The sequence below is a fragment of the Oreochromis aureus genome, linkage group 3 (genome assembly GCF_013358895.1).
Source record: "Oreochromis aureus strain Israel breed Guangdong linkage group 3, ZZ_aureus, whole genome shotgun sequence".
NCBI classification, from domain to species: Eukaryota; Metazoa; Chordata; class Actinopteri; order Cichliformes; family Cichlidae; genus Oreochromis; species Oreochromis aureus.
In genome coordinates, this window is record NC_052944.1 from 21,693,094 (window position 1) to 21,709,239 (window position 16,146).

The following is a 16,146-nucleotide window of genomic DNA, read 5'->3' on the forward strand; positions in this document are numbered from 1 at the left end:
AGTTACTTAGTTACTTTTTAAAAACACGATTTACAACCTGAATAGGTGATAAAGCGATAGATCTTTCAGCCCAATTCTACTTTTTCTGCATAATTCATCATACAAAATGTAATCAAATGGAAATGTCTCTTTTTAAAACTTGTTTTATTAGTTTTAATCTTTTAACTTTATGCATCAAGCAAAAATTAAATTATATGCAACATTCTCTGACTGGAAGAAATTTGTTTAACATTTAAACCTATTTTCTGCACATTCCAGCACATAAAATAAAATATGTTTTTGTGTTTACACTCACTCTTTCAAATAGATGCAAGTAAAACACAGCAGAAAATAAATAAAATCAAAGACTAGCGGTCCTGTTGCTCTATTTTCACCTGTAAAGCAGGACTGGGGTAGGCGGAGGAGGTTTACCCTGGTGCAGGTGTGCTGCAGCGGTCAGTGGAAGAATCCGAAAGTTTCTCTGTGAGTTTCACATTACGTCGTAGTACACTCGGTGCTTGCTTGGAAGTTTAGGGTTTTTTCGCTGTAAAAGAAGTTTTCTTCCACGCTGTGGACACTAATATTTTTGTCACTTTTTATGGAATCAAACTCAAAATAAGGTCAGTACTTCCACGCTTTAAACGCTGCACGCTACACTCTGTCCCGCACTCGATATATTATGATCTGCAGACAGCTGTTGTCACAAACGTCGCACTCGCTTACGTCACTGTCATGAGACGTTCTCGCAAAAAATCACTGTTTTAGTAACGCAGTAACGCAGCGTTCCTACGTGAAAGTAATGGTAATCTAATTACCGTTTTTGCAATAGTAATCCCTTACATTACTCGTTACTTGAAAAAAGTAATCGGATTACAGTAACGCGTTACAAGTAACGCGTTACTGCCCATCTCTGCTCCTATCTAACTACATAAAGAGTAACTGAAGGTTAAATGCTGCTAATATGTCCGGTTTTAATCCAGGCACTCCACCTCCGCTCCGCTGCGTCTCAGCTACCATCGCTCTGGCAGCAACGACCCTAGAGCCAGAGTGGGGGCGAGCTGGAACAAACCATTTTGGGAGGGGGGAGGGGTTATCTATACTTTTGTTGTTAAAATGTTCCATCTCAACCAAGTACTGTATGCTTTTTATATTTTTAGTAGTGTGTCACACAAACAGCAAATATTGTAAAAAAAAAAGTAAGAAATCTTTGGGGGTGCTTGGATTCATTTTGGGGGTGCTGAAGCACCCCCAAAATGGGCTAAAATCGCCCCTGGCTGGAGCCACTCTGAACTTCTGCCATCTTCTTTTTACAGTCACTGACTGAGCTGCACTGACAACACTGAGCCGGCTTCTCTTCATAGGGTGTCTTTCACTCTTTCCCCACTCCCTCTGTTTCCAACCTTGTTCCATCATTTCTCTGCAGTTTCTACTTTGCCTTTGAGAAAAAAAGAGCAAACTTGTTTTTTTCAACAGCTACAGGCCGGTGGATCTGGTGCCTGTGCCACAGGTGGCAGGACTGAGCGGATGGACTTTGCAGCACTGAAAACTGATTTTGTGGAGGTTTGACTTTTCATCAGCTCCACTTTACTTTGCTCATCCACCATTGGCTGCCTTCACATTTGTCTCGCCCCTGTTGGTCAGACCAAGATAGAAAAAGACCGCTCAGTGGTCTTGGTGAACAGTCCTCAGGTTTTAATTTATTTTGAATATTTATTTATTTATTGTAGTCGACATTTTTACTGTGCTTATTTTTCTTTTTCGTTTCCTATTGTACAAATCATGCACTTGTACAAGTACTGTCTGCAGTTGTTTAAAGAGACGATGCTTCATGTCAAAAACATGACTGCTTTAAATGGATAGTACACCCAATCTGCATTCTGCATGTGTTTTTGTGTAACGACCAACATGGTGGAAATGACTTTTGCTTTTTCTGCTGTTTTTCTTCTGCAGATTTACATTTTTTGCTGTTTTATGTTGTCCATTTTTTCCTTCTACTTAATGTGGTGGCCTCAGCCATCTTTTATGGTGTGGTCTGCTGGGGTGGCAACATCTCTGCCGGGGACAGGAAGAGACTGAACAGGCTGATCCGCAGGGCCAGCTCTGTTCTAGGATGCCCTCTGGACCCAGTGGAGGTGGTGAGTGACAGGAGAATGGTGGCTAAGCTGTCATCCCTGTTGGACAACATCTCCCACCCCATGCATGAGACTGTGACAGCACTGAGCAGCTCCTTCAGTGGGAGACTGCGGCACCCACGGTGTGGGACGGAGAGATTTCGCAGGTCTTTCCTCCCCACTGCTGTCAGACTCCACAACTAAGACTTCAACTGATCAAACACACACATCCACAAATGTGCAATAACACTAATGTGCAATAATCTTTTCTGGCATCGTTGTATTTTTACTCAATTGTATATAGCATTTGTACTCTATTTTTATCTCATTGTATATTTTATTCTATTTATTCTACTGTATATAGTATTTTATTTTATTTTATTCTGTACAGTTGTGTACTGTATTTATTCTTATTTTATTTTATTCTAATTTTTGCTTCATAACTTTTGCACTGTCCACTTCCTGCTGTGACAAAACAAATTTCCCACGTGTGGGACTAATAAAGGTTATCTTATCTAATCTTATCTTATGTCATTACCACTTTTACAGAGTGGGACACATGTTTGCTTTGAAATTCATATGATACACGACTGTATTTTGTGTGAACTCTCCCACCAAACACTTCACCTTTTTGATAGGATGGTGAAGATTTTGTCAGATTAACGTTTTGTTTTTGTCCTGCAGTGAACAACAGAGATGTTGTATCATACTTGTGTCTCATCTAGTAATGATGTTCATGTCTAGTTCAGCCTGTTCTAATACTCAAAGGTCACCTTTGACCACACATATGTGGGTGACCATGCTAACATGACCCTGACCCCTCCAGAAAAAGAAGAAAAAAGCAGCATGTACAGTACAAAGGTGTCGTTCTTCTGTTCTTCTTTGTGTGTTTCTAAACTTTAAAATCATGTTGAGATTCACATATTTAAAATGAGGGAGTTCACAGTATTACAAACTGCAACTAACAAGCAGAGTGACCAAGTGTCAGCTGCTTTCAAAATGTTCAGTGTTTTCATCATAACATCTTCAGTCAGTTTTGTAAACTGACTGAAGATGTTTTTTTTTCTTGTCAAATACAGCAGGTGTCCAAAAGAAGAAAAGAAAGGAGAAAAGAAAACACCCACATTATTGCTAGTGTTTCTTTCACTGAAACAACCAAATGATGGATCAGTCAAATAGTTATTTAAATAGTTTTTGGTCAGTCATAGTCACTGTGATTTGGAGTGACCACCAGAAAAGTTTCAGATCAGGCCCTTAACCTTAAATGACAAGAAATGAAAACATGATTGTTCTGTGTTTCAGTCATCAGCAGTTCATGTTGTACATTTCTTTTACTCTAAGAAGTATTTCAGTGATTTCTCACATAGAAAGAAATTGATGGAATTGATCAAAGATTGAAAGATTAAAAAAATACATTCACAATCATTTACACAAAAATTAAAAATAAACCAAAAAAAAAAAAGAAAGAAAGAAAATTACTGAGATCTCACTGAACTATGATGAAAACTCCCTTAGACTGTTTTGGCATCTCCTGCTTTTCAAATATTAAACATGTCTCAGTTAAAGTGTCTCTGTGAGTGTAGATGTGAGTTATGTCTTCAGGGTCACAGTCTGACCAACAACATCTGTATATTGTCTATTGTTATATTAGAAACACCAAATGTCTAACTTTGGTAAAGCAGGATATTCTTCCTTCCTGTTAACTAAGCCTGTAATTCTATTAACTTTTATTTATATGATGCTAAATCAGAACAACATTCACCTTAAGAAGTATTATATTGTAAGGGAAAGACCCTACAATAATACCAAGAAAACAGAGAAAATCCCAACAGTCATATGACTCTCTATGATTTTGGGCTTTGGCAACAGTAGGAAGGAAAAACTCCCCTTTAGCAGGAAGAAGCCTCCAGCAGAACCAAGTTCAGGGAGCGGGCAGCCATCTGCCACTTGTAGTCAGAGTAAAAACGAATAAAAGAACAAACATAATCAAACAGAAAGTCTAGTCAGAGACATCAGCAGTTCATCAGAAATTAAACAGAGACTGTTTGTGCAGCCCTACACATAAACTACATGAAGTGTCCTCCTCTTACTTTCCCTTTTATCTCTTATTGCCACTTTGGATTTCTTCTGTACAATAATATTAATCCTCTAGTTCCGTTTCCTCAGATTAGATGCTTTATTCTCTTATATGCTACATGTGTTTCTCTAACTTCAGGAAAATGTGTTATGGTGTTATCAATAAAATGACAGTTTAAATAGAAAGTTCAGTGTCAGTGTCCTTCTGTGTTTACAGACACATCAGACTGCAGCCAGGCTTTGATATATTTTACTGACAGAAAAAAAAAAAACAGGAGATTAATGAACTTGTTTTGCTGATATTTTACTTGGTCATCAGGTGAAAACACCATTTACAAGACTAAATCCTGAATGTGCTGATGTGTGTTTCACATCTAGAACATGAACGAGTCTGAAAACACTGAATACACAGCAGCTCCAAGTGGGAAAAAAAGATCATGGGGAAAAAAGCACGAAATATTAATATATTATAATAACATATTAATATATATGTTAATAATATCAAAAATAGACGATAACATGATTAACCTGAAGATGGATAATTGCAACGATTGCAATGATTATGTGGCAAAAATTACACATATTTGCTCATATGCTCATCTTCGGTGTCTTTTTTTTAAAATCGTTTTCTGTTGGTTTATTCACAAAGAAAAAAGAAAAAGGTCAAGGTTATTATCAAGGTTACTACAAAAATTGTTTAATTAAAAAAAAAAGTATCTAGACTTATTAAGGACAAAAATACTGAAAATAATTGAGAAGACTGAAACTAATAAAAAACAACAACAAAAAAAGTAAACTAAATTGAAACAATTTTAAAACAAAAACTTGACTGAAATGAGCAAACCCAGGCTGGAAACTAAAATAAATGAACTCTAACAACAAATAATCAGTCTAATATTCAGATAATATGTCTTATATATATTGTACATTGACATTTCCATTTATCCTTATGGGATATACTGTATTTAAAAACAATATAAATAAAACTGTCAAAAAGTTCTTAAGGACTACTAGGAAAAAAAAAATCACGTCGACCTCATCGTTGTTTTCAATCAAATCTCAGCGTGAAAGATTTTGATATCAGACGTTCTGGCGTCTCCTGCCTTTCCAATACTGAAATATGGGAAGAGTTTCTCAGTGAAAGTGTCTCTGTGAGTGTAGATGTGAGTCATGTCTTCAGGGTCATAGAAGGACACCTCCCCCCTGTCATAGTCCAGCTGGACTCTGATCCTCTGGAGACTCTTCTTCAGTGTGAGTCTGACCATCACCATTAGTGTATTCTCCAGTCTGACGCTCTAAACACCAGATTCCAAATTCTGGTGATGCACAAGGTTCATTCTTATCAGCTGACTCTTTAATTAAACCTACAACCCAGTCAGGATGGTCTCCCACCTCCACCTCCCAGCTGTGTTTCCCTGAGCTCAAGCCCTCAGAGCCAAAAAGAGTACAATACTTGGTGTATCTCTCTGGATTATCAGGAAGCTGTTGTTTTGTGTCTCCACGCCTCACACTGGTCAGATCATCAGACAGATAAAGACAGCAGTTTGCAGTGTTTGGGTCCAGAATGACAGGACTGAAGTGGACCTTCTCCTTCATCTTCTCCCACACTCTGAAGGACAGGTTGCCCAGGTGTTTGGCCACATCTATCAGTGCTCCTGAGACCAGCTGTGGATCTGACACTGAGCTCTGGGCTCTGGCTCTGCTCTGAGTGTCTTTATAACTGCTGAGGAATGGCACGCTGTGTTTCTGCAGCTCTTCTTCAACAGCAGAGATGCTGTCTGACAGAGAGGAGATCTGCTCCTCAATCATCTTCATCTCTCTGCTGATAGTCCTCCCCTTCTGCTCCTCTTCCTCCCTCAGAGCTGCCAGTCTGGACTCCTCTTCCTCTTTCAGGAACTGCTGGAGCTTGTTGAACTCTGCTCTGATCTGCCTCTCTGTGGACAACAGCTGCTTCTTCATGTGTTCCCTCATTTCATTGTATGTTTCCTCCACTTGTTTGTATGTGTTTCTCTTGTCCTGCAGAGACTTTAAGTCAGATTTCAGCTGCTCTTTCAGGTCACTGACTGCTTCTTCTACAGGAACCACTTTGTGACTCTGGTGGAGAGAAAACTCACACACAGGACACACAGCTCTGTCTTCATCCTCACAGCACCAGTAAGGGACGTCTGGATGTTTAACACACACCACCTCCTCCTTCTCTTCCTCCCTTTCTTTTTCTGTCTCACGTGAGCTCTCACTCTGCCTCTTAGCAAAGGAGTCAGCAAGTTCTTTGAGAGAAACGTTTATAGATGTTTCATCCCTTGAAGATTTTGTTACTGATAGTAATGAACCTATCATTTGACTCAGTCCCCACTAGATGTTGCCATTTCTTTGTTATAGATGTTAAAGGAAAATTCCATGCTAAAGAAGAACCATGTGAAACTGTGGTGAAATTTTAAGTGTCACTATATAAATTATGCTACGATTTTGGCTAAACTGATATATATATTTAAGAATTTTTAGCTCTTCTTCTCAGAGGTCCATTGTCTTTTTTGTTAATAGCTTGTAAACCAAAAGAATCAAACAAGAACAAATCCTATGAATTACATTTTCCTTTCTATGCATAATGTGTCTCTGTTGTAAAAATATATTTAAAAAATAGCATTGAATTTAATCATGTAATGTGTTAGAAAACCCCAAAAGTTGATTCTGTTTATCTGGACGTAGCATTTTGTGGGAGAAACGTTTCGTCACTCATCCAAGTGACTTCTTCAGTCTCAGCTGACTGCAGGTTTTCTCCAATCTTATAAACAGGACATTTGCATAATGACTGAAACCAGTCCACTGAAGGAACAATGGGCTGGGAGGTCAGTGGTTGTTGATCAATGGTCATGAGAATTTGCATAATTAAGATTAAGGAACTTAAAGATTAAGGAACTTAAAATTGGAGATTTACTTTCCTGGATGATTGAGAATGCATCAAGATGTTAGAAAACCTTTTTTGTGTAATCTCTATCTTTAAATTATTTCGATGTTCCTTTAGTTTACATGAGTCTGACCCATGAATGAATCATAACTGGTGGTGTAAGAAAAAAAAAAAAAGCATGAGCATCATAGAATCCTAGTAAATCACAGCGTTCACCACCTCTTTGACAGATTTTTGACTTCAGAGGTTTTCACATCACTAACCTGAGTTCTTCTACTCTTTTTTTCAGCTTCAGATGGTCACCGTTTGTAAGACCTACTTTATCAGAGGCACTTCAACGAGTGAATGAGCTTCAGCAAGGGTGCAGTTACTCAAAGGGATGGTGAGTCTTTGTGTCAGTGAGTCATCTACTAATCAAAGAGTCAGCAGTTCAATCCTGTCTCCTCCTCTTTCAAGATACTGAACCCTGATTTTACCCTGATGACTGTGTGTGTGTGTGTGTGTGTGTGTGTGTGTGTGTGTGTGTGTGTGTGTGTGTGTGTGTGCGTGTGTGTGTGTGTGTGTGTTAGGAAGAAAATGCATAGGCGTAGACTGTGAATGGGTAAGTGAGGCTTCTAGTAAAAAGTACTTAAAATGTGCAAATATAATACAAAAGTATCATGTAAGTACCAGTCCATTTACAAAATAAAGCACAATCCCACACTGGTGGCAGACTGATGGGTCTAATGTAACTACACAATAACTTAAGTGTCAAATCAAACAGACAATCCAGTCAGAGACATCAGCAGTTCATCAGTGTAAAGAAGAACCAGTTTCCATTCAGATTATTGATCAGGGCTGCACAGTTAGGACTGAAATGGCACTGATGTCATTTAACATAATAGATCAGGAATCTACAGGATTGATTGTGCAGCCCTGCATTAGTGTAGTGGTATGTATAAGTCTCTATTGTAGCACTGTGATGTTTGGCAGATATTACCCAAAATCTGTGGCTGTAACTGCAGCCATCACAATAGGAAACAATCATCTGCAACCATGCAGCTGCACTGCTTCTTAAAGTTGAGCTGCATGTGAGGATGGGAAGAACAGATACAGAAACCACATCCTGAAGAATGAACAATAAATGGACCTTCTCATAGAGAATAATTCTATTCTATTCTATATCAGTGACCTTCATGTAAAAGAAAGATGTGTCCGGGAGAGAAGCCAGAGTCAGATCAAAAATGATCACAATCAAATTATCCCCCCTGTTCCTTAAACTTCTGTCCTGTTTCTACACGGACTGATCTGCTGCTCAGTGTCCATCGCTCCCTCCTTTTAAATCCTGTTTTTCAGTTTGAATTCAGATGTGTCAGTCTGAGGGTGAACACAATCTAAATAAATCTAAATAAAACCAGGTTGAAAGCTTTTACTAAAAATGTAAATAATTAATTTTTGTCTGAAAGTAATATTGATATGAAGGGTATATGGATTCCCAAGAGCTGCAGTGGGGAACCTTTTTTCTTTGCCAAGGTCTTTAATATTGAAAACTGCATGACACACTGGCAGACAGAAAAGACAGTTCGGTGAAAATATCAATTCTGGGGATCTGGAACACGGAAAGTAGAATATCTGAACAAATGGAACCAGCTAACCTCAAACACCGGTTATTCTTTGCGTAGCTCCTGTGTTTTTTCACCACTGGTTTGTACACGTACAGAAAGACATTACTATGACATCCACTTCAAACTGGCCTACACAGTTGTAACACACCCAATAAAAAAAGATTCTAGGTCTGACCAACCGTCTCAGCCGTGGGCAAAAAGATGACAGTCAATAAAATTCTAAAAGATAATTTATTGACAAATAATCAAGAGATAAAAGATAAAACAGTCCAGTGTACCCTTTATGAATCAAATAAAACACATAGTCCCAAGGTCAGAGCCAGCTATGCTACAATGCCAGTTGCACTCCACGTGTTGCCTTCAACAGGGTTAGAAGTTGTCCTCTGAGACCCACCACCCTGCAAGCATATAGCCAGTGGTCACTCCAGCCTCTGCAACTCTGCTGCCTTTAGGCTGTGGCATATAGTAGGCCCTGGCCTGCACAGAGACAAAATGACACATTTACTATAGAATTCATAGCACAAAACCCATCCATACCAAACATACCAGATTTCATCACATAACATACCTGCACAGAGAGACAAAATGACACAGCAGTGTTTGTAGTGTGGGCTATAAGTAGACCAGTGTATCAGTGCAATCAAGTACACCTACCTTTAATTAGTCCAACCCCATTCCAGCCATTGGCTCACCAAAAATGTGACACACACACACACACACACACAACCACTCCCAACCCAGTGCAACTTCACACAATAATATGGAGCTGAATTAACACAGGCACATTAGTCTACCATGTTACACAATGATGCTATGATACATGATATTGAGACACACAATTCTAATCTGATATGAGATTCTTAGCAAATTTACAGCAAATAGAACAAAGCACAAATTCATTTTTTTAATTTGATCTTTTTTATTATTAATTTTTATTTTCTTTTGTTTAGTGGTTTGGTGCTGTTTCTTAACTCAAAATGTCCTGTTGTAATTGGACATTTTGAGTTAAGAAACAGCACCAAACCCCAACAACACTTCCCTCATGGTGCTTTATATTGTAAGGTCAAGACCCTACAATAATGCACAAAACTCCAACCCCTAGAGCAAGCACTTTGGCGACAGCGGGAAGGAAAACTCACTTTTAAAAGTGAGAAACCTTCGGCAGAACCAGGCTCTGGGATGGGGTGGCCATCTGCCTCGGCCAGTTGGTGATGAGGGAAGGAAGTTGGGAAAAGAAGAGTGGTTATTTTAACCACTCTGGTTTTAAAATTAAATTTAGATTGCCCAATGTAAATACATATTTTAAGCCAATTTAAGTGCAGTTTGGATGAGAAACTGCACGTTTCAGTTCAATTTTAGCGTGCACATGAGAAAGCCCTAACGATGACATTTTGGCTCCTCAGTTTGGCATGTGTTTTGAAGGTTTTGACGATTGCTTCGTCAACCACTGGGTTGCTTGACTTCATTAAGAGGACTGGAGAAGGCCACCTGTCATGGAGTTCGTTGTACACCGTCAGGCTGAGCTGTTCAATGTTCTCTAAGGACATTTTGTAGTTTTTGGACAAGATTTTGTTCCAGATCTTATGGGAAAGCCTCTGTATAATGAAATCTGATGCTCCGGGATGCCATGTCGCTGTCTCATTTCCTTGGCTCATAGCGTGCATTACCAGATCTTTGGTGAAATTTTTCACCACTTCCTTGTACTCTTCCCTGTTTTTAGAGACACTGAGTACTCTTCTTGGTAAAGCCAACAGGTGTTTGGTGAAGGTTGGGACAGTGATATTATCAAGCTGTTCCCTCAGATTAAAAATCAGATATTTTTCTTTGCAGTTGTGTGTTTTGCAAAGATCCTTGAGAATGGCCTTGTCTATCTTTTTCAGCCATTTTGGGGATAGGTCCAAATGTTTCAGCTCAATTTCAGGCCAGATTCTCTCAATCAGGCGATCGCTGATGCAGTCAGGAGTCAGGCGCTCTGTGAAGAGCTTGTATTTAGGAGAGACTCTTTCTATGGCCTGTGAAACCACCAACTGAATAACTCTGTGGACACACAACTTTTCCCCCATGTTCAGTGTTTTCGTGTTGACTCCGCTCTTCTCGGCGCTCTGATACACCTCCTGCATTTCTAATGAGGAGGACTCTGGGGTTGCCGTGTCTTCTATCTCCGTCTTAGCCTCCGCTAATTCTTTTCTCTGCGTGTCCAGTTTGTTCTGCATTTCTTTTGTGTCCTTCACCAGTTTCTGATCTTCCAGGACTTTCTCTTTTTCTTCCTCCAGATTTTCTGTCTGTGTTTTCTGATTCCACTGAGTTTCTTTCAGAGGGGCCTCGTGTTTCTGAAGCTTTGCCAGCTCGGCAGACAGACTGTCCTTCTCCTGTTTCAGGATCAGGATTTCACTGTCCCTCTGCCTATGCTGCTCTTTCAGACGGTTCTTCTCAAGGTCAAAGATGCTGGTCTTTTCCTGATCTGAAGAAGTCTGTTCCTCTTTTTCTTCTCTAGCTTGGATCTCATATTGTTCCAGCTTGGTACGCATCAGTGAAATCTGGGCCATCAGCTGTTTGATTTGCTGTCTGGCTGTCTTTGAATCCTCTTTTAAAAGTTGATTTTCCGACAGAGTGTTTAGAAAGGCTTTCTTAACCTGAATAAGGTTGACCAGAGCACTTTTTGGCAGAGTGCACACAAAGTTTTCTTTCTTGCCTTTCTGAAGCTGTGCAAACTCAGCAGACAGACTGTCCTTGTCCTGTTTGAGGATCAGGATTTCGCTGTCCCTCTGCTGAAGCTGCTCTTTCAGACGGTTCATCTCAAGGTCAAAGATGCTGGTCTTTTCCTGAGCTGAACAAGCCTGATCCGCTTTTTCTTTAGTGGTGCTCCTCATTTGCACTTTGCGTGACACTGATTCATCAGTGAGATCTCCAGCTTGGATCTCATATTGGTCCAGCTTGGGACGCATCAGTGAAATTTGGGCCATCAGCTGTTTGATTTGCTGTCTAGCTGCCTTTGTATCCTCTTTTAAAAGCTGATTTTCAGACAGAGTGTTTTGGAAGGCTTTCCTAACCAGAATAAGGTCATCCAGTGTACTTTTTGGCAGAGTGCACATAAATTGTGGTTTTCCTTTCTGGTTGCTCATTTTCGACAATTAAAACAAAGCTGCGGTGTTACAATAAATCAGATATTCAGATATGACTGAAGGTAGCAGAACAAAAGTTCATCTAGTGAATGGCTCGTGACTGTAGGTAAGAAACGTGCTTCTCCAGTGTGCAGGTTCACCTGGCTATTTAAGGATTTGAGTTGACTGTGACGTCATTGCCTGATTCTCTTGCCTTTCATGTTTGAAACAGGCCCCGCCCACAACAACGTTCCCTATTGGCTCATTGACAATAGGTCCTGCCCATAAAGGCTGTCAATGGTTGTATCCCAATTCAGGGTCTGAATTGTACGCAGCCTTCGGTCCTCAGGGGCCGCGTACTCAAAGACCGCTAAGGCCGGAAGTGCTTCTGTAGGCTTCTGAAATGGGACGGTCTAGCCTCCGTCGCTCTGCCCAGGTTGCCTAGCAACCATGATACCAACCGCTGGAAACGTGTCATACAGCTTTGTTTGACAGAAATGAAGGAGAACATATTTTGTTCATTTGTTTCTACATGAGCTCTGTGTGATTTAATAAGTATCTGAGGCTGAAACCACGGGACTGTAAAAAAAAAAAAAAAAAAGGATTGTTTGGCTTCATTTCTGTACTGAACAGTCATTTTAAGATTAGCTAGTAAATAACAATTAGCTAATGTTGTCCATGAAACCAGGGGCGATTCTAGGATCAGAGCTTTGGGGTTGCTGAGCACCCAGAGAGCTGCCCAGCCAGGCAAGATAAACTTTACACGTCACGATGAGACTTCTTCCCTGTCTCTGTCAGTCCCTGCATCCTTAAATGTCTCCAGTTGTCCAGAGTTCCCTCTGACTGTCTCCTTGGTGCATTTAAACCCCTGTTCCTCCCTGTCCTCGTCGTCTGTTGTCTTCATCTCCGCTATCAGTCATCATAATTTTACCATCTCTGTGCAAGTCTGCAAATTTCTTTATTAAATCATAAGATTCTTAAATTCATCAAGTTTCTCTCTGCCTGGGTCCTCGTCACAAAACATGACATCACCGTTTTGTACATTTTAACACAATTTAATCCCCACATTTGTGAAAGAAAAGCAAAACACTTTTTTGAAAAGTCTGTAACAAAACCATCAAATCTGATAAAGGTTATTTAAATGATGCTCATAGTGAGTAAGAAGTAAACTGAGTGCATGTTTTGGACAGAGATTCACTTTTAATGTGTATGTATAATATAATACAGATACATAAAAAACACTCCCAAAACAGAATAAATTATTACAAAATATTAATAAAAAACTATAAAAATGGAGGCAACTTTGCCTGTGGTAGAATGTATACAATGTATGAAAAAATCTTTACTGCAGATACTAATTTAACTAATTTAATAATACTAATTTTGTGTTGTAAGATTTATGAGTTTCATGCTTTCATAGTGGTACTTGGGAGAGCTTGACATTTTTCTCAGGTGGTACACACTGTAAAAAGTTTGAGAAACACTGATAAGTGTATGTGTGATTAAGATTAAGGAACTGACCTCCCAGCCCATTGTTCCTTCAGTGGGCTGGTTTCAGTCATTATGCAAATGTACTGTTTATAAGTCAGCTGAGACTGAAGAAGTCACCTGGATGAGTGATGAAACGTTTCTCCCACAAAACGCTACGTCCAGATGAACAGAATCAACTTTTGGAGAAGTGTGTGTGTGCTTTTAGAAAACATTTAAAGCTGCAGTACAGAATCTTTGAAACAAGCTAGCTTAAAACAGTTTTAGAATATAAACAGAGCACTCTGCTTCTCTTTACAGCTCCTCATTCCACCAGGGCTCTGTTTGGTACTTTCTGATAGTGTGCAAATGTGATGTATGTACTGCGGCAGTCATACAGACAACTGGACGGTCCAAAAGTTGGCCTACCTATTACTGGCTGAGGTTTTAATAGAGTTGTGGCTGAACCACATAAAAATATATAATTAATTTTAATCTCCCCAATCAATGATAATGTTATGTTGGAATGTTGTTAAAGAGGGTCAAAAATGTCTCAACCCAGTTTGTTTTGCAGATTCTGTATTGCAGCTTTAATATAGGGAGAACGCAACTTCCTGATTGTATGAGTAAAATCAGGTTTTTTCTCTTTGTCAGTTTAACAGTTTCTGTTGTGCCTGTCACTGTTCCCTGTCTGTTTTCTTACCTGGTTCTTCCTGACCTTGTACTTTCTCCTCACGTTCCCCTCTTTCCTCTCTCCCTCTTTGGACTGACAATCATACACAAATAGATTGTATTCAATTAGATGAAAAAATTACATTAATATGAAAAAAAAATTATTAGGATCACTAACGAAAAGTCCTCTCTCAGTGTACTTTCAACCAAAAGGCAAATAACCAAACCACATGAACATCTAATAAAAGATATAAATATTGAAACACTGATCCAACATTATTTTTAATTGATGGATCATTTGTTCTTACACTTTTACCTGAACACACACACACAACAGGAGTTATAAGGTTAATGGGCATTCAGTCAGTTAGCTAGTTAGTATCCATTTCAAACAGGACAGTGGTAACAACAGCAGGCTACGGACAATTTTAAGTTTTAGATTTTAAATAGGCTGTATACATTTCAGTGGGAGCAACAGGGTGTCGCTGAATTTACTACAGACTAGGACGGATGCTAGGGTAGCAAACATCATTGGAAAACACGTTTTCAACACTGCAGGTTACCTGGGTGTAAGGTTTTTCAGCTAAAAAAGAAACATGACTCCTATCTAACTACATAAAGAGGTTAAATGAAGGTTAAATGCTGCTAATATGTCCTGTTTTAATCCAGGCACTCCACCTCCGCTCCGCTGCGTCTCAGCCACCATCGCTCTGGCAGCAACGACCCTAGAGCCAGAGCAGGGAGGGGGGAGGGGGGAGGGGTTATCTATACTTTTGTGGTTAAAATGTTCCGTATCAACCAAGTACTGTATGCTTTTTATATTTTTAGTAGTGTGTCACACAAACAGCAAATATTGTCAAAAAAAGGTAAGAAATCTTTGGGGGTGCTTTGATTCATTTTGGGGGTGCTGAAGCAACCCCCAAAAATGGGCTAAAATCGCCCCTGAATATAACCTCAGTAATTGAAGTCAGTGTCAGCGGGGGTTATTACAGCTGTGTACCGGGGCCTGCACTTTGTCGGCGGTAATAACAGCTCGATTGCTTGCGAGGCGAGCGGGTCTATCCCACGCTTTGCCGTGAGACTGGGCAGACATCTCCGAAATAATCGAAGCACTTTTGGAAAGAGGCTGTATCATGACAAACCGACCAGACATATGAAGATTAAACCACTACATTCTCGGCTAAAAAAATATTAAAACGGTATTTGGTGACACACAAACAGGGTTTTTCAAAGTTCAGTTCTGTTAGTTTCCATTTGTTTCCACATGCCGGTTGTTGTGTGCTAAAAACAATGGCCACCAGGCCAAAGCAATGGTTTTGACTCAATCAGCGTTAACCCCGCCCCGTGAGTTTGATGGGTGAGTCTGACAGATAAAATTAATTCATGGTGAGAGCCAGGCCCCAGGACTGCCAAAATGAAATAAATAAATATATCATTAAATAATTAATTAAATGTGTCAATAATTAATTAATTACATGTGTCATAACTATTTATTTAATTAATTAATTCCAATTTTAATTAATTATTGCCACATTTAATTACTTATTTAATGGTGTATTTAATTAATTCATTATGGCAGTCCTGGCGTTCCATAGGATTCAGAACAGACAATTAGTTATTTTAAACTTTCCTAGCAGTCCTTCACAAACAGGGAACAGTCTGTCTATTCTCTCCATCTGTCAGCTGCTGCTGGCTCTTCCTCCTCCTCTTCCTCACACACTGCTGAGTTTGTCCTGGTGGATCATCAGGGGTGCAAAGCCTCACAGATGATGTGCAGCAGTGGGTCCCTCAGTCTGTCCTCACTCTGGACACTTGCAGTTGCCACACATGGAAATCAAATGTGTGATAAGCTGCAGGATTCAAACACAAGTGTAACTTATAAATACATGTTAATACTTTTATTCCACAATCAGAGAGAAAGAAACAGAGAGAGAGTGCAGGACAGACAGACAGGTGACAGTCTCAGGTGTATACACTGCTACAAAACAGCACAAGAGAAGGAGGATTTAGTGTTTGTGTTATTACGAGTGCTAAACAAGAAGAGTTCCAGATGGTCCAGTGGACACATGTGTTACTCCTGTGATTAAAGCATCTTTCTTTCAGCTTAACGAGTGAACCGTCAGCTCGTTCAAACACACGTTAAAGTTCGTTTGGCTCGACACCACCGAACAGAGGCAGCAATATAACACAGCTAACATTAACAGTGCAGTGAATCCTGCTTGTGCCGTGAT

The 16,146-nt window shown here is 39.6% G+C and overlaps 1 pseudogene; it reads right to left on the reverse strand.

Moving 5' to 3' along the window:
• Positions 1 to 5,218: 5,218 nt before the first annotated feature.
• LOC116328973 lies at positions 5,219 to 6,503 on the reverse strand (annotated as a pseudogene).
• Positions 6,504 to 16,146: the final 9,643 nt, after the last annotated feature.